The following is a 23,062-nucleotide window of genomic DNA, read 5'->3' as shown; positions in this document are numbered from 1 at the left end:
AACTCGGAGTGTTATCTAGGAATATCAGATAGTGACTGCTGCTCTGTCATTGCACTAATTGGTCGCAAAGGAAGTAGCAGAGAGTCATGCTGGAATGTGGCTCTGTTCGTGTGAGGCCAGAGATGACTTTTCAGAAAATCGCACTTGAACGGTTATGCCAATATAGGGAATAAATGGATTTATAGCCGAATAGGGGCATAAGGTCACAGTATCGATCAGGAACCTAGATAAGCACGCAACAGAATTCTCTGCAGCCTCCGGATTTGAAATCAATGTGACTAAGTCCCAAGCGTCGGGCTTCTCCTTGCAGCAGACAACTGTTGCTGCCTTGGCTCTGGTGTGCCCCATTCACTGGGATCAGAAGGGCATCCAAACCTGGGCATACTGCTGTCAGTAGAACTAGACTTGGTTACTGCGACAGAACAGACAAGAGCTAAAAAGATGGCAGCCGTTCAATCTCTCTCTCGTGGCTGGGTTGAGAGGCAGCTCTCAAGATGAGCAAGTCTTATATTTGTTTCAAATCCTTCTGGTAGAACCACCCTCGGATGTCTTAAAACAGCTTCAGTCCGAATTTATCGCTTTCGTCCGAGAATAAATAGAGACCTGCGCTTCCGACCCCATGAAGCGGGGGTACTGGGTATTCCCTAACTCGACCACTATCATAAGGCGCCACAGCTACGAATCCTACTAGAATGGGCCCAACTGGAGTCCGAGAAGAACTGGCTCTTTATGGGGCGTGTGTTAGCAGGAAAGTTTCTCTGGAAGGTCCCCTTCCTCTGCAAAGCCTTCAGACCCCCTGGGCTGTATGGCTCACCTGTGGCACGAGCTACATTGAATGCTTGGGATGCCACAGCCATACGCAATAGTCTGACAACTTTTCCATCGCCCCTCACTCCTATTACCGAAAACTGGAACTTCTCACCGGGCCTGATTGGGAGGCATTTAGTCACTGGGACAAAGCGGGGCACAGATCTATAGGGCATTTCTTTGACAGAGAGGGCCCTCGATCCTTCGAGGATTTTAACTCTGACTTTAACATGCCTGAAACCAAGCGTTACCATTACTTGCAAATACGACATTGGGTCATGCACCCCCCAGGTACGTCCGGGAGCAGGGTGGCTCCTCACTAAGTACAAGTGCTGGTTGCCCACAAAAGAATCCACAAAGTGACTCATTGCAGAACTATATCACATCTTACGTCCCCCAGACCAGGTGGTCGTCAGTGGGTCAAAGACAATGGGAGGCTGAGCTCGGACGGACACTGACCCCCAAAGAATGGGCAGATATTCATTACAGAGCCTGACAGTCAACACGCAGCAATTCTAGCATAGAGACAGCCACTAGGATTATGACGTACTAGTACCTTATGCCCTCCCCACTACACAAAAGTGACCCCAACTGTTCTCCCACCTGCTGGAGAGGTGGCCAGGCAGATGGCACATTACTACATCTGTTGTGGGAGTGCCCCAATCACACAGCCTATTGGACACAAGTACTGGACGAGATTGAAGGTCACTATAATACCACGCTATTACGCTTCCCTGCATATCCGGTCCTGGGAGTGTCTGACTGGCATACCTTTCCCCTCAAGTCTCGTAAAGGTAAGCAACTAGGTATAACCCTAGGGGCGGCATTACAGAATATTTTATCTCACTGGGGCACAGATAAAACATCAACCGTGCAGGGATGACTCCACCGCCTATGGTATGTGCTAGTATGGAGCGCATCTATTTATTGCTTCAAGGGGATGGGGCTTCCTTCGCTGACGTGTGGCAACACTTTGTCACTTTGCTATGCTCTGAATTCCGCAAACTATCCTGCCCTGGATAGTTGTGGCCACTGCGCCTTCCCGCGCTGGTCCAAGACGCGACCGAAATACCACCACACTGAGCAATAATGTGCTGAGCCCAACCTCCACTTTTATGTTCAAGTAGCTCGAATGGGGGGGAGATGATAGGGGGGAGAGGGCGGGGGGGAAGGAGAGTTGCGGGAAGGTTCATTCAAGTTATATTTTGATGCTCTACGAAGTAATAAGATGGCTGTTGACCCATGACTTGGGCTTCATTTCTCACTGCATCCTGTTTGTTGTTAAACCAATAAAAAGACTTCAACCCAAAAACAATCCTATAGGCGCTTTTATTTTTAGGTCGAGCCTAGGCAGTGCATGTGCTGCCCCTCGACATGATGTATCTACTGTATGGAGCTACAGCACACCTGTCGCTTGTGATTGGATCATTCATATGCTTTTTGAAATTCCCTTGGTTTGTTTGGTTAATAGGTTACATTTGTACCTCCTTTTTCTGTTTTGGTCACGCCCAGGAGACTGCCCCTGTTCCATGGGTCATCTCGCAATCATCCATATACGTTAGTTTCGTTGCACTACTTTTAGTATTGCCTTGGCTTCTGGTTTTGGTTTGTTGTGTTTGTTGGTGACCTCGGACCCCGGGAACCTACGCGCCATTGTTAATGTGTTTCCCATGAGAGTTTCCCCACACCTCACAACGTGGCACGCACCCCTAAGGGACTGCAGGTTTGGTGGCTGCGTGAAAAATGTATTGTTGACCTCCACTCTTGACTTAATTTGGCCAAAGGCTACTTGCATTTAGTGTTTGTTGGCTGTTCACATCCCGCCAGTCAGGGGCATAACACAGGCCCCCGCAGCCCACGTGGTGCGGGGGGGGGGGGGGCGCGCTCTAGAGGCCCCGTCACTCATTGGAGCCAGCAAGCCTATTCAAGGCTTCATGAGTTAAATGATGCGCAGCCGCACACGCCGCCCATGGCCAGGCGGCCTCTTCATTAAGTAAAGGGGTTTTTGGTGCGCACGTCGCGCCTACTGTGAGCACAATGAACATCTCTGGTGAGCCCCAAAAAAAGGAGTCAGTCAGTCAGATCTTTGGGAGGGGGCGCAGCACCTGCGGCCTCTGCTTCCAATCCCCTCCGGCCTCCGGCCTGAAGCGGCACCCCCTCATCCCATCGGAGTAGGTGCTGTGGGGGCAGAGTTGAACTTGTAACCTCGTCCGATGTTCTGGAGGAATCCTTGCGCCTCTGGCTCTTTCGCTGCCTCGCTCCCCCTTACTGAAGCTGTCACAGAGCTGGGCCTGTCCGTGCGCCTCTGTAGGACCCTAACACCAGTAGAAGACTGAAAAGCAGAAGACAATAGTCACATCCTCTGACAGATCATCTGTGACTTTGGCTCCTCTGGACTGGCCCCCTGGATCAGCAGCCATGGCCCCCAGGCAGAAATCTCTGGAGCTCGGGCAGGCCATTTAAGAACTCATCTGCCCTCCACATGTCTTTGGAGGGCAGCGGGGGCACAGGCTTGTGTCTGGGGATAAGCGCTGCACTGCCCCGGTCTTTAAAAGACATAGCTGACAAGTTTAACACTCAGCTCACCGTTGACTGCAGCACCGTCTGAGACACCCCCTCAGTCCAGAGAAAGGCTTGGAACCTGCCTAGATGTGTGATGCCAGCTGGGCAAAGAGTCCAGCACTGCGCAGCATTGAGACGCACGCAGTGTAGCATCCAACACTTCCCATCAGTGGGTAAGTAGCCAGGCCAAAAGGGGCATCTACCTGGTTAGAGTGATGTCTCTTTAGAGAGGTGTAATTTGGTATTTACCTATGAAAAGGAAGAGTTTGGATTTAATTGTCAGTGTATAGAGTCAAACATAGTCAGGCATTGTGATTTATCCTTAGTAGTGCAAGCAGGTGCAGTGGAGCAGGTGTAAAAGTTAGGATGTGTAGAGATTGTGCAAGTGTATAGAGGCCTTTTCGAGGAGAGTCTATTAGTGACATTCCATTCCAGGTGTTTTTGTAGCAGTTTCAAGATCTCTTTAAAGCTTCTCATTCCTCAGTGTCGTTTCTAATATTTCTTTCCATACACTTGTTGCTTTATTTTGCTCGCAAAAAATTTCACTCGTAGTCGTTGAATGTCACTCATAATTACACAGAAAGTATGAAAATGTCACACATAGTGATCTGAAACCTTGGCCGCCATGAAGGCTATTCATCCTGGCCGCTGGCTTCGCCGGTGCTGGGCATGTAGCGGCGTGCCAACTGGGCCGTGGACCACTTGCTTCAGGGTAAGAGTTTGTTGGGGCCTCACACATCCTGTTAGGGTGGCCTAGTCCTGAAGGGCACTGCCTTAATGCCCTTCCATTTCTAGTGCTTTGCAGCAGCTAAGTTAAGACTCTCTCATTGCTCAAATGGGTGTTATTTCTGCTATTTGTGTTTTCCTAGTCTTCATTCCCTGATTTTACTTGTGAAAAAGTGTCACTTATATTTGTGGAAATGTCACTCATAATTACACTGAAGATATGAAAATCTCACACATAGCAATCTGAAATCTTGGCAGCTATGGTGACCTGTGACCAATGCCATTGTCAGTCATGCGCATTGCGCAGCGCAATTAAAAGTGTGGGTGACTTGTGAGGTTTCCCATCCATGGACCCAGCCAAAGACTACTGTACTGAGGCACTGTCACTGTGCGGCCACCGGGCATAATTTAATTATTACAAGTACTAGCCCCTGCTTGGCTAGCCTTGCCCTGTCTTCTGCTGCCCGCTCGCGCCTGCCTCTGAAGCTGCAGGCCAGGTCTAAGGTGAGTGAGTCTGTCTGAGGCAGGAGTGGTCCGAGCCTCAGGCTGAGACATATATTGCTTTCATTTTATACTCATTAATGTATAAAGAAAGATGGTTTTTTTCAAGAGATATCCTGGTACTGCCTCCCTATCATGTTCATATCCTACTCAAGGCCGCCCTGCTCAAGAATGGGTTAGTATTGGCTATGTTCTAGAAAAGAGCAGCATTTATAGGGCTCAAGTGTAGGGCCGTATTTAAATTGTTTTACAATAGGCCTCTAAAGCTAACTTGTCTTATGAGTAGTATTTTTTTTTTATAGCGTCAGAAGAAGGTCTTGGCTTCTTCGGTGCACTACGCAGTAGCGTTCATGTGATAGGCAGGCTGCCTGTGGTCACTGGCTTGTGAGTACGTGCTCCGTTGTGGCGGGGCTTGGGGCCGGTGCTTAGAGATTTCACGGATGAGTTGTGTGGGCGGGGGGTGTAAACCCGGGGGGGTGGTCCAGCTGGCACAAGGCAGTAAGCGTGAACTCTCTTGCTTTGTTGTGAGTTTGTTGTGTTGCGCGCCAGAGAACTTCCACACTCCTGAGGCCGAAAGCCGGGAGAATCGTGCTATTGTTGTTGTTTTACTTGTGTCAAAACTGCTTTATTTTAATCTCACCACTTCCCCCTGAGCACTCATACTTGTGACAGGGCACTTCCTGAGAGCAGACGCGCAGCGGACTTTAGCGCTGACACGGAGCTCAGGTTAATTTTGCTGCCATCTCCCCAGGCCACGCACAAGCCACGCCCACTCTCGCTAGGCCACACCCCTATTCTTCTACTCGCCTCCTTATAATCATGTGCCTCTCAAGGACGCGGAGCGGACGAGCGCAGCAGGCGCGCCTAAGGCAAGCCCGTCTGCGCCCGTCCGCGCCTGGACGAGCCCAGGGACTAGCAGAATGGAGAAATTAGCAGGTATACCTCCCTCGAACTTCGCTCTTTACAAAATTCTGACTTCTCCTCTCTTGATCCCACTACATGCGCCCGCCTAAAGGCCAATAACATCTATACCCCCTATCTAATGCAGGAGCCATCCTCTACCATACCTCAAAGCTCTAACTCCACCAGCTCTTCTTTAAGTCCTAACGCCTTGACCCTTCGCTGTCTAAACCTTAACACCAGATCTCTGGTAAAACATCAATTAGACATCTTTTTACTGCTCAAATCAGATAGACCAGACATACTGTTTGTCTCTGAAATTTGGCTTACAGCAGACTCCTTACCGGATATTCTTACAGCCTTACCGACAGACTATTACATTCTGTCAGTGAACAGAAAACCAGGAAAACCTGGGGGTGGCGTCGCCGCCATCATTAATAAAGATCATACGTTCACCACTTTATCTTTCTTGGACCTACCAGACACCGAAAATTTAGTAATTAAATCTGATATAGACAAAGGAACTATGGTGCTGGTATTTATTTATCATCCACCTATAACTATGCCTACATTTCCAGTCTCTCTGTCTGAGCAACAGGCCAGTTTAGTCATCGACTACGATAAGGTCATGTTAATAGGGGATTTAAATTACTGGTACAACAACTTGGAAGCAGGACCTCACGCCATAGAATTTTTTGAGCTTCTCTCTAATCTGAACTTCCTTCAATATGTCCTGACTCCTACCCATGAAAAAGGACATATCTTGGACCAGATTTGGTCACATAATATCCCTATTTCTATCCCCACGGCCTTACCTTGCATATGGTCTGATCACCATCTACTGCAATTTTCCATCACCTTTCAGGGCAATTTAAAAAATCCTGTTCCCTTGCAAGGGTTAATCAGGAAATGGAGATCCTTAAACAATCAAGATTTTCTGTCCACATTGGCTAATTCTCTTCCTACACCCTCCTCCGATATTAACCTGATGGACAAAGAACTTACCGAATGGCTCCTAGCTGCCTGCAACGTACATGTTCCCTTAACCAAGTTCTCACGTGCTCGCCGTATGGATGCCCACAGGTGGTTTTCCACAGACCTAAAAAATCAAAAATTAGAACTCCGCCAACTGGAAAGAAAATGGAGACACGGGTACCTTGACAAAGATAGATTGTTATATACGGCAGCCTGCAGGAAGTACAAGAGCTCCATTTTATCTCCTAAAGCAGCCTTTTTCTCAGAAAAAAATTTAAAACGCCAAAAATAAATCGAGAGAATTTTTTAGAGTGGTAAACGAACTGTGTAACAATGTCAGAACCTCTCCCTCTCAACCCCCCACTCAATTGATGTGTAATCACCTTAATGACTTCTTTAAGAAGAAGATTGCCATCATAAAGGATAGTATTCAAACCACCTCTATCACTGTGGATAGTGTGGAAATTTGTAGAAACCCCCAAAAAACTCCAGGCTATTCCTCCTATTGATCTACCCAAGTTAGTGGAGCTGATGAACCGTGTAAAGTCCGGGTCCCCCAATGACCCTTGTCCCCCGCACATATTGAAGGAAGTTTATTCAATACTTCCTCAAGGAATACTCCCCCTCTTGAACGAGTCCTTATCACAGGGAATAGTCCCCAATTCATTTAAAAACGCCACGTTAGTTCCATTAATTAAGAAACCTGGTGCCGATTCGTCCAATTTATCAAACTATCGTCCCATATCTCTCCTCCCTTATGGTGCTAAGCTACTCGAAGCCCATGTGGCTAGCTGCATTTCCAATTTTATAGAGACATCTGACTACCTGGAGCCCAACCAAGCCGGATTCCGCCAGGCACATTCCACGGAGGCGGTGATCCTCGCTGTCCAGGATACTCTGAGGTCCAACGCCGATAAGGGCATACATAGGCTGTCCGGAATTCGGTTAAAACCGACTCTGAACGAAAAAACACTACCAAATGAAAATCAGCTGACACTGTTTAAACCAAGTGTCACTGATTTTCATTGCTGTTGCACCACTTGCCCACTTGATGGAGCCAAAGCATTGCAGACCAAACTGCAATTAAGGCACCAAGAAGGAAGCAGCCCAGAACGTGCGTCACCCCCATTAAAAGCGGGGAGAGGTTACTGGGTGTGGCCAGGTCCCATTCTAAATACAGTCCAAGTTTGTGTGGTCTCGCACCCCTCACTACAGTTCGGGCAACCTTGACAAGGAGACGACGACCAGACGAAGACTGCCAGTGTTCTAAGGCCTAGGTGAACCAGCCAAGGTAAATGTTGGGAGTGTTATCCGGCATCCGTGGGGTGGGCGCCGGGAAAAGAGGCGGCATGCTCGTACTTGAATTCTGATGCCATTACTAAAATCGGCCCGTGAGCAAGGCCTCACCTGCCTGGCTAATGTGGGGTGGGCGCAGGGTAAGGAGGCCGCATGCTTGTAATTTTAATTGTTATGCCATTGCGAAATCGGCCCGTGAGCAAGGCCCCCCCCTGCCTGGCTAACGTGGGGTGGGCGCAGGGTAAGGAGGCCGCATGCTTGTAATTTTAATTGTTATGCCATTGCGAAATCGGCTCGTGAGCAAGGCCCCCCCCTGCCTGGCTAACGTGGGGTGGGCGCCGGGTAAGGAGGCCGCATGCTTGTAATTTTAATTGTTATGCCATTGTGAAATCGGCCCGTGAGCAAGGCCCCCCCTGCCTGGCTAACGTGGGGTGGGCGCAGGGTAAGGAGGCCGCATGCTTGTAATTTTAATTGTTATGCCATTGCGAAATCGGCCGGTGAGCAAGGCCCCCCCTGCCTGGCTAACGTGGGGTGGGCGCCGGGTAAGGAGGCCGCATGCTTGTAATTTTAATTGTTATGCCATTGCGAAATCGGCCCGTGAGCAAGCCCCCCCCTGCCTGGCTAACGTGGGGTGGGCGCCGGGTAAGGAGGCCGCATGCTTGTAATTTTAATTGTTATGCCATTGCGAAATCGGCCCGTGAGCAAGGTCCCCCCCTGCCTGGCTAACGTGGGGTGGGCGCCGGGTAAGGAGGCCGCATGCTTCCAATAACTCCCTCGCACTCATCACCACACACAGCGCACTCACAAATACACACACCCTCTCACGTTCATCAACACACAACTAATCACACGGTTTCTGATTGTGCTTGGACTCGGCCCACAGTCATAACTCCTGCAGACATTTTTTTGTCAATATTTGCGCACTTCAGTGTCGAAGCCACGTTAATGTCTCTGCCGTCAGCTCGTTGCTCGCTGCAGTATGTAATCTCTGGGACAAGGGGCCACACACAGGCTCTGTTTGTGGGCCGGAATGTGTGTGTGTTGGGGGGGCGAGATAATTAAAAAGAGTTCGGGAGGGAGAACGAGAAGGGAGAAATGCGAGAAGTGACTTGAGAGTGTTAAAGAGAGGGCAAGCTACGGTGGAGTAACAGCCAGAGCTGCTAACTAGGGAACCGGGTTCGAGTCTGGAGGTGGGCTCAACATCCGGAGATTCGGGCAGATCACGTAACCTCCCAGTGGCTATAAAAATGAATGTGCCCCTGTGTAATGTAATTGGTGCTCAGGTAAAGCACTCCAATACTTTTGGGTCGAGTTGGCGCTATGTAAAGCTGCAAAATAAAGAGCTAAAGAGAGGGGTTTTGAAAGAGATAAAGAGTGAAAAATGTTAGTACCACTGTGCATCTTTAGGTCAGAGGGAAGGAATGATGGTCTGAAAGGTGAGTAATACAAGTTTGACCTTCAAAGGTAATTTAAAAAGCCCCGATTGGACTGGAGTAATCTGGTCGTAAATTTTAAAATAACGGTCTTGACGCTGAATGTAGTATCATAGCTAGGAGCCTTAATCAATTTTGGAGATAAGTGGCTTGAAATACAGCCCAGACGTTTGACAAGATCGACCTGTGGGAGAACTGACCTACGTGAATTGTAGATCATCACATTTTTGGGGCGTTCTACAATATTGGAGAGATTCTAGTTATTTCCGGGTGTGCGCCGGGTAAAGAGGCGGCATGCTTGTTTTTTCGAATCAAAATTCTATAGTTTAAATCGGCCCTTGAGCAAGGGCCCCCTGCCTCGCTAACTTGGGGTGGGCATCGGTGAAAGAGGCGCAATATTGTTTCATGCGGTGGGGGAGAGGAGCTGTTGAGATCTGCCGTTTGTTAGCCTGCGGCCGTGCCCCATTACTTCACAGGTCGTTAAAAAGACCATTTAAATAATGAGGCTTAAATGCTTGCAATGGCTAACGTGGGGGTGGGCATTCTCTCTGGCGGTCTGGTGACTCAACGATAAAGTGCACCTTGATGTTAAGACCTAAAAGAAGGAAACAAGCAGCAAGTTTATCATCCTCAGTCTTTAAAATGGTGTATAGCAATGAATTTGAACTATAAAGCACGGGGTAGAGTAAAGTTAAAAAAGGCTGATGTACTTTTGCGACATGGAAGAAATGGTATTACAAATGGAAAACCAAAGGGTACTTATCAGCATAAATGATGGCAAACCGCACTTGGTCCCCCCAGAACAGAGATGAAAAAAAGACACTGACAAATGCCTCAATTGGTCCCATTTAGGTTTGCACACTTGCTGGATGGAAGTCCTGTAGGCAAAAATAGAGTGTCCACATAAGAACATTAATATTTACAACTGTATTTACAGCGGGCACATTTTCTTTTTAAACCTTTAGGTCTTTGTCCAACCTAGACCGCTCCACTTGGAACGGACTTCATAACCCTATCCCATTGCCCTCTCCTATGATTCCATTGCTTAAATCGGCCCGTGAGCAAGGCCCCCCCTGCCTGGCTAACGTGGGGTGGGCGCCGGGTAAGGAGGCCGCATGCTTCCAATAACTCCCTCGCACTCATCACCACATACAGCGCACTCACAAATACACACACCCTCTCACGTTCATCAACACACACCTAATCACACAGTTTCTGATTGTGCTTGGACTCGGCCCACAGTCATAACTCCTGCAGACATTTTTTTGTCAATATTTGCGCACTTCAGTGTCGAAGCCACGTTATTGTCTCTGCCGTCAGCTCGTCACTCGCTGCAGTATTTAATCTCTGGGACAAGGGGCCACACACAGGCTCTGTTTGTGGGCCGGAATGTGTGTGTGTTGGGGGGGCGAGATAATTAAAAAGAGTTCGGGAGGGAGAACGAGAAGGGAGAACTGCGAGAAGTGACTTGAGAGTGTTAAAGAGAGGGCAAGCTACGGTGGAGTAACAGCCAGAGCTGCTAACTAGGGAACCAGGTTTGAGTCTGAAGGTGGGCTCAACATCCGGAGATTCGGGCAGATCACGTAGCCTCCCGCCACAATCTGAAGCAGCAGCTGCTACAAACAGGCTCAGAGATATATATATATATAAATATATTTATATACATTTATATCCCCCAGAACTGCTTTCATCTCGATGAGCATAGCGCCTGCAATGCCTGGGGGTGTCAGATTATTGCAATTAACTTGGCGCAAAATAATTTCAAAGAGGAGAAGGCATGTGTGTTTGTCAATTGAAAATGGTGTTTTATAAAGGTCAAAAATATATAAAGGGATGATTACATCTTTTTTTTTAGATGAGCTGAATACTGACATTAAGGTACAAATACAACATTCCATGTCTAATTATCAATATCTTTTTGTTTTGTCATTTTATTTGAAAGCAGATACATAACAAAAAAAACATTATTAAAATATATCCAGGTATACAAATCAGTCCTACAGTAAACGTGACTGTCAGTGTAACACTGTTATTAACATTTTGCAAAATCTTCTACACCGATAACCACGTTCTATTTAAAGTTTTCTATTGTTTTTCTGAATTGCTTGCAGCTGTAAATATAGACAGGAGATCGTTAGCAAGAAAACTTTATTTTAATGTTGGGCAGCCTTTCTCTGCAATTCACTCTAAACAAGCATTTGCAATGCAATAGGTCTCGCATTAATTAAGTTTGAGCTATTGGCATTTCTAAATATTGCAACACCATACTGCGATTGCTACATTAGTTAATGTGGATGCGTTAACAATTGATGTGTGCACTGATGGCTGGTGGTGTGTGTGCCTGTAGAAATTATGCACTGATGGCTGGTGGTGTGTGTGCCTGGTTGAAGTGTGCACTGCCGGCTGGTGGTGTGTGTGCCTGGTGGGAGTATGCACTGATGGCTGGTGGTGTGTGGCAATGACGCTCAACATCCTGTGAATCTGGGCAAACCACGTAATCTACCCGTCCCGAACAAAAATGCATGTGACCTTGTGTAAAGCAACAGGTGCTCGCATGAAGCGCTTCAAAATCTTCAGGTCGAGTTCGCACTTTATAAATCTCAGAGGAGAAAAAAACAGCAGTGAAAACCAGCCTAGCTTTACTCGGAGCCGTGCCATCATACTATGTGATTTGTGAGAAGTGCCCAAAACCATGAACATGTCACCCAGCTCTCACTTTCTTCAAATGACAACACATTGATTCTAAATGAACTATATAAAGTGCCTGCCTTGTCTACAACGCCCAACACCCCCAGAAATCTCTCATAAATTACTCATACCTGAAGATGTCACAAAACCTGCAATTCCAAAAACGTCTCTCTGTACCCCGCAGTTCAAGAGGTGTGCCTTGCACAAAGCCTCCCTTTGCAGGCAAATTTCCAAAAGTGCTGACTTAACCTTACAGACATCAAGGCCTCACGCCAATGCCCTGGGGTGCTTTTAGCCTATTAGCTCCAGTGACCAGAACTTGTTATTTCTGTTACTCATTGCAACACAAGTCCGCTCTTCCCTGTTTGCACAGCAGTCACCTGACCATGAAAATATTGTCTTTCTCTTTATTTTCTCAACAGAACGCAACCGGTTTCCAAGTGTGTTTTTTTTATTGATCTAGTGTGCGTAGAACAACATGCCCCGCAGAATAAAGACAGCAGAAGACTATGTGCTGGAAAACAAAGATTTCATGGTTGAAGAAGTGCGTGGGCAAAAGATGTTAATTTGCAGGGTTTGCAGAGTGACTGTCCCAATAGTAACTGGGAAGACTGCAAGCCGAATTGCTGAACATCTTGTCACCAAGACCCACTTGAAATTGAAAGAGCCACCTAATAGCGACAGCCTATGCCAGATGTCTCTTGCCGAGACAATGACCAGCTTCAAAAGAAAGCGTGAGGAAGAAAAGGATGTGGCACATGAATTTGTACGTGCCCTAGTGCAATCTGGAACCAGCTTACACCAAGCCGATGGACCAATTGGCAATCTGTTGCGCAAGCGTGCACGAGCATGCAAAACATTACCAAAAGCAACACAAATGTATGAGAAATACCTACCAGAGGTGTTCCTTGCAGATATGGAACATATTTCAGAGTTACTCCAAGGTGATGTAAAGATCTCTGTTACCATTTATGAAACCCCAGAGATGCGTGGCAGTGCTAATCACATTTTGTGATGCAAAAAATGGATGGTACAGACGTACCATCATGGCAGATCTAGATGTACTGGAAACATGCAACGCAGTGTCACTGGGAATGCTGCTGCAGAGAGTTCATACCAAGTTTAACAAACATGGAGTGATATTGTTGTATTTGCAGCGATTCAGCTACGTATATGAAAAAGTTATGTGATGACCTGTCAAAAGCAGTGCCTGAGCTGAAGTGTTTCCCTGTGAGAGATCCTTGCCACTTGCTAGATGGTATACTGAAAGCAGCATTACAATCTTCTGAGCTAATGAAGAATGCTATTGATTTTGTAGTCCATTCAGGCGCACTGCTTCTTTATGCGCGGGAACTCAAACGCAAATATTTCTCATTTTGTGTTTTGTGTGGCAGCAAAGAAAGAGTAATCCCAACTGTTTCATTTAGTCGGTGGTTCTCAGTCCTAAAGGCCGTGAATGCAATATTATCTATGTGGCGACCGCTTACTGAATTTTTGCTTAGTGATGATGCAAAAGGCAAGAAATGTGAGGATCTTCGGGTGCATATTGATAGCGATGTCAAAAAAAGTACACTGTACTGCATCCTTAGATTTTTGCAGGAAAACATGACTGCTGTGGTGGACATAATCAAAAAACTAGAGTCAGAAAACACCCTTGTCTACCAAGTTTTCAGTATAATTGGTGTAGATGTCAAACAACTCGAGAGTAGGCTAGGCGACACTTTTTGTGACTTTGGCACTGCAACATGTTCCCTGTTAGAATGCTTGCCACTTGGTAAGCAAAGAAGTGTTGAAGACCAATTCAGGAAATTTTATTTCACCATGCATGAGAAATGGCTAGCTATGATGCATAGAAATGTCCCTTCACCAGCCATGGCGTTTGAAGTCAATGAAGCCTCACTTTGGTACTCTGCACAAGTGTTAGATCCATTCCGTAAAGGGGAATTTTCTCCGGACTTTGCAAAGTACAGCTTCATTTTTGACCGCTTTAATACCTCTGAGGGCATATGCACCCAGTTCAACGCATATGTTGCAGAACCTGTCCCAGAGAATGTCAACCTTGAGGTGCACCAGTACTGGCATGGAAAGCTACGTCAGTGGCCAGAGTTGGCAAATTGTGTACTGGCTGTTTTGGCGTTGCCAGTCTCAAGTGCCAATGTTGAGAGGGCTTTTCACAAATAAAAGTGTACATGGGAAGGAAAGAGAGAGCGCGAATGACTAAAGAATCACTGAAAAAATATTGTATGGTCTACTACAATAAATTTGACTTGTAAATATGTATTTGGACTTCATATACACGTACGTACACTGTCTATATGCCATGCATCAATGAAGAAAGACAGCAATAATAAAAGCAAAGCGTTCCATAAACACCGAAAAAACACAGTTTCAGTTGTTTTTTATGGCGCGAAAATTAGTAATCACTGAAAAGCACTGTTTTTTTCAGGTATTGAAATCACTGGAAAACACTGACAAAACACCACCAGAATTTACCAAAAATAGAAACTGAAAACAGGAAAGCCTAGGCATACATCAGGCCCTGGTACTCCTGGACCTGTCGGCTGCGTTCGACATGGTGGATCACACCATCTTATTACACTGTGTCGAACAAGCCGGCCTTAGTGGCTCAGCTCTTGGCTGGGTTAAGTCCTTCTTGAAGGACCGATCCCAGGCAGTCAAGCTCGAGAACTTTATGGCACCCAAACGTTCTACCACCTGCGGTGTCCCGCAGGGTTCATCATTATCCCCCCTCCTATTCAATTTGTATCTTAAACCGCTGCTGCATTCCCTAAAAAACAGGAAGGTCACTATTTACAACTACGCAGATGACCTGCAGCTGGTATTCCCACTAAATTATACGGACTCTGTCGAGGAATTCCAGATAACTATGTTGCACATTCAAGGGTGGATGGATCAAAACCATCTAAAGCTTAACCCTGGAAAGACTGAGTTGGTACTCCCAGGCAAAAGTGCAACGAGCTGGGGACCTCATTTTTGGCCGACTTCAATGGGATCTCCCCCATCTCCTTCTTTGTCGGTGAAGAGCCTCGGGGTCACCCTCTGCTCCGACCTCTCACTGAAAAGTCAGGTGGGAACGGTGATCTCTTCCAGCTTCTTCCAGTTGCGAAAGATCAAGAAAATTGCTCACACACTCTGCCCTTATCCAGGTGGTAATTGCCTTGGTCCTCTCCCGTTTATACTTCTCGAATTCTATTTATTTAGGCCTCCCCCTGGCTCTCTCTAAACGCCTGCAGATCATACAAAATCAGGCTGCCAGATTAATATTTAAAAGCAATGGCAGGAATTCGGCGAAACCACTGCTAGCCACTCTTCATTGGCTTCCCATAGCCCGCCAGGTTACCTTCAAAGTAGGCTGTCTGATCTTCAAAGCCCTTCATGGCAAAAGTCCTAGGTTCATCAATCATCTGATAAATAAATACGAACCGACCCGCAACCTCCGCTCTGCCCACTTGTCTCTCCTCACCTTGCCTCTTTTCAAAAAGAAACGACTTGGCGGATGCCGATTCGCCTATCTGTCCCCTAAGATCTGGAACTCTTTTCCCCTGTCACTCCGGAGCTGCACTAAGCTGGCGGAATTCAGGGGCGCACTGAAGACCTGGTTATTCAAGCAAGCGCACAGTTAGGGTATTGTTTACCATCTTTCTCACCTTTAGCGCAATGAAACCCCTGGGTGACCGTGCGCTTGATAAATTTCGAATAACATAACATAACATAACATAACACATGCAGGCTAGCACACAAACCAAGCGAAGGGACACCCAGTGAAGCTCTCGCACTTTGACGCTTGAGCTTCTAGTCTAGGGTCTCTTTCGAACAGCAATGCACCTCTCAGCTGGAATTAATTGGGCAGAGGACAGGGCAATAGAGTAGGTATCCTTACTGGGTATTTGCAAAGCCAATCCGTGCCCTTTCCCTTTTTTCTAGTGCAGGGACATGTGTGAACAGAGTGCCATGACAGCAGTGATGGGGACTTCCAGGCCTGGTACTGTGCTGATGCCCCCACCGGGTTACAGCAGCTGTCCCAGTGGTGGTGAGTGCAAAGATGCTGCACCAGCGTGGGGTTGTGCATCGCCCAGCCCTGTACCACCTTGCAAGCGCGTTGGAGCCTGCTCTGGTTGTTAAATGAGATTTGTGACTTCTCGGCGCTAGCACGCAGCCCCCTGTTGCGACGTCACTCGTCCTTGAAAATGAATTGGTGTGAAGTCATCAACTCTTACAAAACAAGCCGTTTGTTTCAAACCTGCGCTAGGCTAGATCTCAACTGTCACCCGCCTTGGACATGCAAAGCAAAGTCGTCATGCCAAACTGTAAGGTGGCCCGCCCAGGTATAGAATCCTTTCTTGTACTTTCCTGGGTAACAGAAACTCTCCAGAATCGAGTCCTACGCTTCATACTAACAGTTTGAGTTCTTTGCAGTGTGAGTGGGAATAAAAGTAGAACTTAATATTATATAGTAGGCCCCTGGGCGTAACACAGGCCCCCACTTTGCGGGAGAGTGGGGGCGCCTCTGGGGAACCCCTCACTCAGCTGAACCAGGCCTCTTCATTAATTAAATAATGCGTGGCGCGCAGAGGTCTCTGCGGTCTTCAGGGTGGGGGCTACAGATTAGCATGAGGTGAGAATTGGGTCTGTAGTCAAATGCACATGTTAGCGTGAAGGCGAGGATTCGATTATGATCGGGGTCAGTTTACATATTGGAGTCAGAGTTAGAATTAGGGTCAAGGTTGGAAAAGAGGAAAATAAAATCAGAACCTAATGATTCAAACTGCTGCTCAAACCAATACACAAAGACATTTTCAAACTATTTACAATCAAACCTTTTAATATGAACGAGATGCTGTTCAAAGTAATTGCTTCTACTAGTCAAAGAATCATAAATGCACCAGAAGCTTTCGATCTTTTAAGTCTTTTTGCTGATACAACTCAAATGAACTACCATTGTATATACACTATCAAGAGGTGCTTCGCAAATAACACATATACACACAGGCAGTAAGCGCAATGTAAACACCAACAAAGCAGATGCACAATAGAGAAGCACGTCTGCAATAACCCAAAACGCACTGAAAGGCGCTTTTTTTCTAGCTTTATATCGCGTGAACTCGACCCGAAGGTATCAGAGCGCTTTACATAAGGACCGGTTGCGTCACAGACAGACACATTAATTTTTTGTTAAGCACATGGAAATGAATTGATTTACCCAGATCAGGATGTTGATCGTCCCTGCAGAGACTCGAACCCTGTTCCCCAGTTTCGAGGTAAACCGCTCTCTTTGATAACAATGCACATACCCGAAAAGAATGATCACCAACACTGCACACACTCTAGCACAAAGGCTCTATACCAACAATGCATGGACACTGTGCCAACAATGCATATACAAGCACGAAAACCCATCTAGCAATGCAACGCAAGCACTTAGAATCTATTTACTATATATGCTTATGACCATGAACTTTAGAATAGTAAACCTAAATAGGAAAACACAAAGAACATCTCGGCAAACACTGTATATACGAAAAGCTGCCCTAAATAGATCATAAATGCTCTGTCCGCCGGTAAGTTGCATGCCAAAATGTAGACCTTTGCGTACAGCGCTTTAGGTAGCGTACAATGGATATTTTCCTTTAGCAGTATATCTGTTCGAATGCGTTGGTCTGCACACGAATAAACACATGGCGTACGGCAAGGAGGGCGCAACGGGACAGATGTCAGATGTCAAGGATTCGCTTTTAGCAGTTAAAGTTTATTTTCAAATGTGCCTCCATCCGTGTTAGGGTGACCAACCGTCCGTAAATTTCACGGACCGCCCGTAATTTGGACCTCACATCTGTTGTCCGTCACTTTTAAGGACGCCTTTTGTCCGTAATTTTGGGCATTGGCTTGGGGAACATCACTGTTTCCCTGCATGAAGCCTCAGCTCTGATGGGGCGCCTCGCACTCCTCTGAGCACACACACAGCCGCACCCGAGTACTTCACAGGTCTTTAAAAGACCAATTACGCATTTAAGAGGCTTTGTTGTTTTTTCCACCCCTTCATCTCCACACTCCCTGCCTGTTGCTGGAAGAATTAGCCCCCCACCAAACCTCCGAAATTTGTAATAGCCCTCACCTCCTCCCCCAACCCACTCCACCTCCGAAATGTGGCTATCGTTGCGCCTCTGATTGTGAGTGACAGGTAAGGCTTGGCTGTTTAGCGGTCGGTGCTGTATTTGGATGTGTCCTCTGCTAACTCGACAGACTCCGAGCACCGCGAAAGTATCCTGCGAAAGTATCCCGCATCACCCTCCGAGTCAGGGGGTCTGCCAGGCGGACACGCTGGTGCCGCGCCGGGGGCCGCGGAGCTGTGAAGACGCGGAAGGAGCTCCCAAGAGTCTGCAGCTCGGGAGGCCGGCGGTGCTGTACCAGTTTTCCCCTCAAGAGAGTGCGGAGACCGAGCCTGCAGCTTCGCTCGACAGCAGGAGGCAGCGCCTGAAACAGAAAAGCCTGAGGATCTTTTGACAACTACCACAGCCCTTCCCGAAAAAGATCTCAGTGCGGAAAACAACCAGCAAGCACCTGAAACAGCAAATCCTGAGAATCCTTTGACAACTACCACTGCCCTTCCTGAAAAAGATTTCAGTGTGGAAAAACCCCAGCCAGGAGCGCTTACTGTGATCTGGTGAGGACAATTCAGGCGAGGACGCCAGAGGGCGCCAGAACGCCATTCCACAGCCGCGGCTGCGGCACCCGGTCTGCGAAAGGCCTGTGAGAGGGCTAAGAACTCCGTTGGATTGAGCCGTGCTGAACTGCATCGAAACGCAGGTGAGGGGCGAGGGCGAGGTGCCTTAGGCACGGATTCAGGACTTGGGGGCACCAGGGGGCACACATTTCTCAGAATAACCCCCTGCAAAACTCCGCAAAAATCCTGCAAACCCAGTCAAACCCTGTAAAACCAGTGAAAACCTCCTACATAACATAACAAAAGAAAGAAGAAAACAGGCACAGGACTGGTCCAAGGTACTAGCGTGGTGACCACGGCGGCTGGCAGGTGTGAGCGCTGCATCAAGCGCTGTGATAACTACGCCTGCTAGCAGTGCCTGGCCCCTCACGAAAACCATCAAAAACATCAAACGAGGAGGAGCTTCGCGGGCAACCAAGATGGCCGCGTAAGCTCGGAGCTCCGCGGACCTTCCGATCCTCCGCAACTATCCTGCCCGTAATCCTGATCCACGTGGGTGGATACTCGTTGCTGAGGGCCCACTGAGGCGAGAACCGTTTTCAGATCCCGAATCGGTGTCTCCTACGCTGAGCTACGTCGAGTGGGACTCCGTGCCAGCTCAGTGCCATTGTCTCTGCGGACTCCGCCGCTACGCACTGCCGATCTGCGGAGTGCCTGCCTGCCTTCACCAGCGGCGAGGTGTACTGGACAGCGGAGCTATCCGGACAGCGAAGCGAACCTGGCACAGCATTCTACGGTCTCCCCGGACAAATCTCCGACTCTTTGGGCTTGGACTTGCCTGGCATAGCCCTTTGTCCTCTTGGACCTAACATGGCGGGCAAGGGGGACCCCGACAAGCCGTCGAACAGAGGCGTCCGCGGTAAATCGCAACAGCAGCAGAATAGGATTGAGCGCTATACTCAACCGAAGACGCCGCCTGTCACTGGGCCCTCTGCCAAAGACATCCCGCATTCGGGCTCGCCGGGCGGCTCTGAGCCCACTCTGAGCGACATTTTGGGAGCCATTACAAACTTCCGGGCGGACATGCAGCAACAGCATGAAGTCCTCACACACAAGGTGGATGGCATGGCCGTTGATCTGTCCCTCATTAGAGCCGACTTGGGCAAAACTAATGATCGGGTCAAGAATTTGGACATCAAGACGTCCAGCCTGACGGGAGACGTCTCGGACTTGCAAACTGAAGTCCGGAACCTGCAGAGGACAGCGGAGCAATTTGCGAAACGGCTGGATGACTTTGAAAGCCGGGCCAGGCGGCAGAACGTCCGCATTGTCGGTGTACCGGAGGGTTCGGAGGAGGCGGCGACGGACCTCCTCGTTGAAGACCTGATCAGGACTCATCTGGCCCCGCCTGGCCTCAGCAACTTTTTCTCGGTGGAGCGTGCCCACCGAGTGCCGGGTGGCCCGCCGAAGTCGGGCGTGGCACCCAGACCTATCGTAGCCCGGCTGCTCAATTTCCGTGACAGGGACGCTGTCCTACAGGCTTCCAGACGGCATGCACCGCTTAAATTCCAGAATGCCGATGTCCATTTCTACCCAGATTTCACCAGGACGGTTCAGCGACAGCGCCAGAGCTATGCAGGGGTGAAGCGAAGACTGCGGGACCTGGGCTTCAAGTATTCCATGATGTTCCCCGCTAAGCTCCGGATCGAGCACGAAGGTCGTGCCCTTTTCTTTGACTTCGCTGAGAACGTTAGTGACTGGCTGGACACTCTACCGACGCGCCGAGAAACACAGGAGGACCATGAAGGTGGCGCAGCTGGCGGGCCGGACCTATGAGACTTGGCTCTATAGTGGGTGATTCCTTGTCTATCTTGCTTGCCTCAGTGGATTGTCGAATGTAGCTTTGTGATGCCGTACTATCTTTCCTATCAGTACATGGAGGGTGGCGGGAGGTGTTCGCGGAGATTCCTCACTCCTCTGGGTGTCTTCTTGTAGAGTAGTTATGGGGCGACAGGCACACTGCTGGTTGGGGGGGCTTTTTAGTCACATGCAGGGGTGCAGGGTGGGGGGTGCAACTATGCAAGTTTTATTGTTTGTTTGTTCTATCTCTTTTTCTTCTTTGAGGCAATGGACTGTGTGTTTTACTGTACACTTGACGATTGAGTTGGTTGGAGTCGGGTGGGGCGGATTGTTGGGTGATGGGGGGTAGGAAGTTGAAAGTGCTTAGCTGGAATGTCAATGGACTAGGAGACCGAGTTAAGAGAGGGGTGGTGATCCAATTGATAAAGAGACACATGCCTGATGTTGTACTTTTGCAAGAGACGCACTTGGTGGGGAACTCCTGTAGGGCCCTGAACCGTAAGGGTTACAAAATGGTTGCCCACTCTGGGTTCTCCTCGGGCTCCCGGGGGGCGGGCGTCCTTGTGCGTGCGTCCCTTCCTCTTGAAATAGACGTCACGCTACTTGATGATAGAGGACGCTACGCAGCTGTGGTGGGAAGATGGGAGGGGCGTCCCTTGGCTCTGCTTTCGATTTATGTTCCCCCTGGCCTCCAATCTAGCACCTTCCAGGACCTTGGTAGCGCCATCTTGTCCCTGCCTTCGGGCTTATTGATCCTAGGGGGTGATTTCAACTCAGTCTGCTCTGGCACTCTCGATCGCCAGCCACCGAGAGACCTCCCGGGTTCCCAGACGTGGCTGCCGACCTTCCTTGACTCCATGGGTTTGGTGGACTGTTGGCGGTTATTGCATCCTGCGCTCCGCCAATTTTCGTTTCTCTCCGGTGCCCATGGGAGCCTGTCCCGCTTGGATTATGTCCTCACCCTGGCGGCGCAGTCACATGCCATCTCCGAGGCACGTTTTCTGGCGAGGGGCGTCTCCGACCACTCACCGATGTGGGTCTCCTTTGACTTCGGTGTCACCCTGTCCAGCCGCCCGGCTGCGGTGAATCCCTGGTATTTTCGCAACCATAACACGCGAGCACTCCTTGCCAAGGCCATCGACCTCTATTTTACTGAAAATGCGGGTTCTGTTGGCTCTGCGGTCACCCTGTGGGAAGCGTTCAAGACTGTGTTGCGGGGCGAAGCCCTAGCTCTCATCGCAGAGGCTAAACGAGTTCGTGATGCTGATATTCTGCATGTGGAAGAGGAGGTCTTGGATCTCGAGTCCCGTTTGGGGCCTGAGCCCGACCCTTCTCTCCTGCACGAGCTCTCCCTGAAACAGTCGGAGTATCATGATCTCGCCACGAACGCTGCCCTGGTCTTGGCGAAAGAACAGCAGGGCCGCATCTATGATGTCGGGGATAAGGCTGGTAAGCTGCTGGCCTGGTTGGACAGGCGGGAGATGGCAAGCTGGGTGGTCCCGGAAATCCTGGGCGAAGACGGAGTGGTGGTCACTGATCCGAGTGCCATTGCCGAGTCTTTCGCGGACTATTTTCGGGGTGTTTATACTTCCGGCTCGGACCGCTCCGAGGCCGACTCAACTGAATTCCTCTCGGCGATTGACCTTCCTCGTCTTTCGGAAGAGGACAGTGCCGATATGGACCGGGACATCACTGCGGACGAGATTGCTCTAGCGATCCGCGCCCTGCGTGCGGGCAAAGCAACCGGACCCAATGGCCTACCGGTTGAACTGTACAAGATCCGGCCGGATGTGATCTCCCCTTATTTGAGAGGTATGTTCCTCCGTGCCCGTGAAGAGGGTGTCCTTCCCTTGGACCAGCGACTGGCCACCATAGTGGTTATCCATAAAGAAGGCAAGCCGCGGGATGTTTGTAGGTCCTATCGCCCCATTTCTCTCCTGAACGCTGAGCCCAAGATCCTGGCCAAACTGCTGGCCAATCGGTTGGTCGGGGTTATAGGCGACCTGGTGCACCCGGACCAGTCCGGTTTTATTCCCCGCCGCAATACTGCCCTCAACCTGAGACGCCTGCACGGGGTTATGGCCAGAGCGCACGCCCTTACGGAACCAGCGGTACTTGCCTCCCTTGATGCCACGATGGCCTTTGATTCCCTGGAATGGAGCTATTTATGGGCGGTACTGACAAAGCTTGGATTTGGACCGGGTTTCCTGGGCTGGGTGCAACTTCTTTATGCTAGCCCTCTGGCTGCTGTCACGGTTAACGGCCGCATGTCTGCTCCCTTTGCGCTCCATCGCGGCACCAGACAGGGCTGCCCCTTGTCTCCGCTCCTGTTTGCGCTCGCTCTGGAGCCGCTCGCGGCTATGCTACGCTCGCACCCTGACTTGCATGGGATCTCCTGGTCCCCGGGTTTCGAGGACAGGGTCTCCCTATACGCAGACGACATCCTGCTCTACCTCACCTCCCCTTGCAAGTCGCTTATTGTGGCGTGTGACGTGCTCAGGTTGTTTGGGCGCTACTCCGGCCTGATTATTAACTGGGCCAAATCCTCCCTCTACATCCTCAAGGGTGACACGCCGCGCCTCCCCAGAGGTTGCAACATACAACTGGCCGGGCAAGGCTTCAAGTACTTGGG

The 23,062-nt window shown here is 49.2% G+C and overlaps 1 protein-coding gene and 1 pseudogene across 1 annotated transcript in view; one reads left to right on the top strand and one right to left on the bottom strand.

The window, feature by feature from the left end:
• LOC147729493 (uncharacterized) overlaps nt 1-23,062 on the bottom strand; it is a 2,015,126-nt gene that overhangs the window by 515,864 nt on the left and 1,476,200 nt on the right. The window lies entirely within an intron of this gene.
• LOC147729494 (uncharacterized) lies at nt 12,367-14,161 on the top strand (annotated as a pseudogene).

The sequence above is a fragment of the Lissotriton vulgaris genome, chromosome 2_1, assembly GCF_964263255.1.
Source record: "Lissotriton vulgaris chromosome 2_1, aLisVul1.2, whole genome shotgun sequence".
Lineage (NCBI taxonomy): Eukaryota > Metazoa > Chordata > Amphibia > Caudata > Salamandridae > Lissotriton > Lissotriton vulgaris.
Note: the sequence above shows the minus strand (reverse complement) of the source record. Positions and strands in the feature narration are given on the sequence as shown.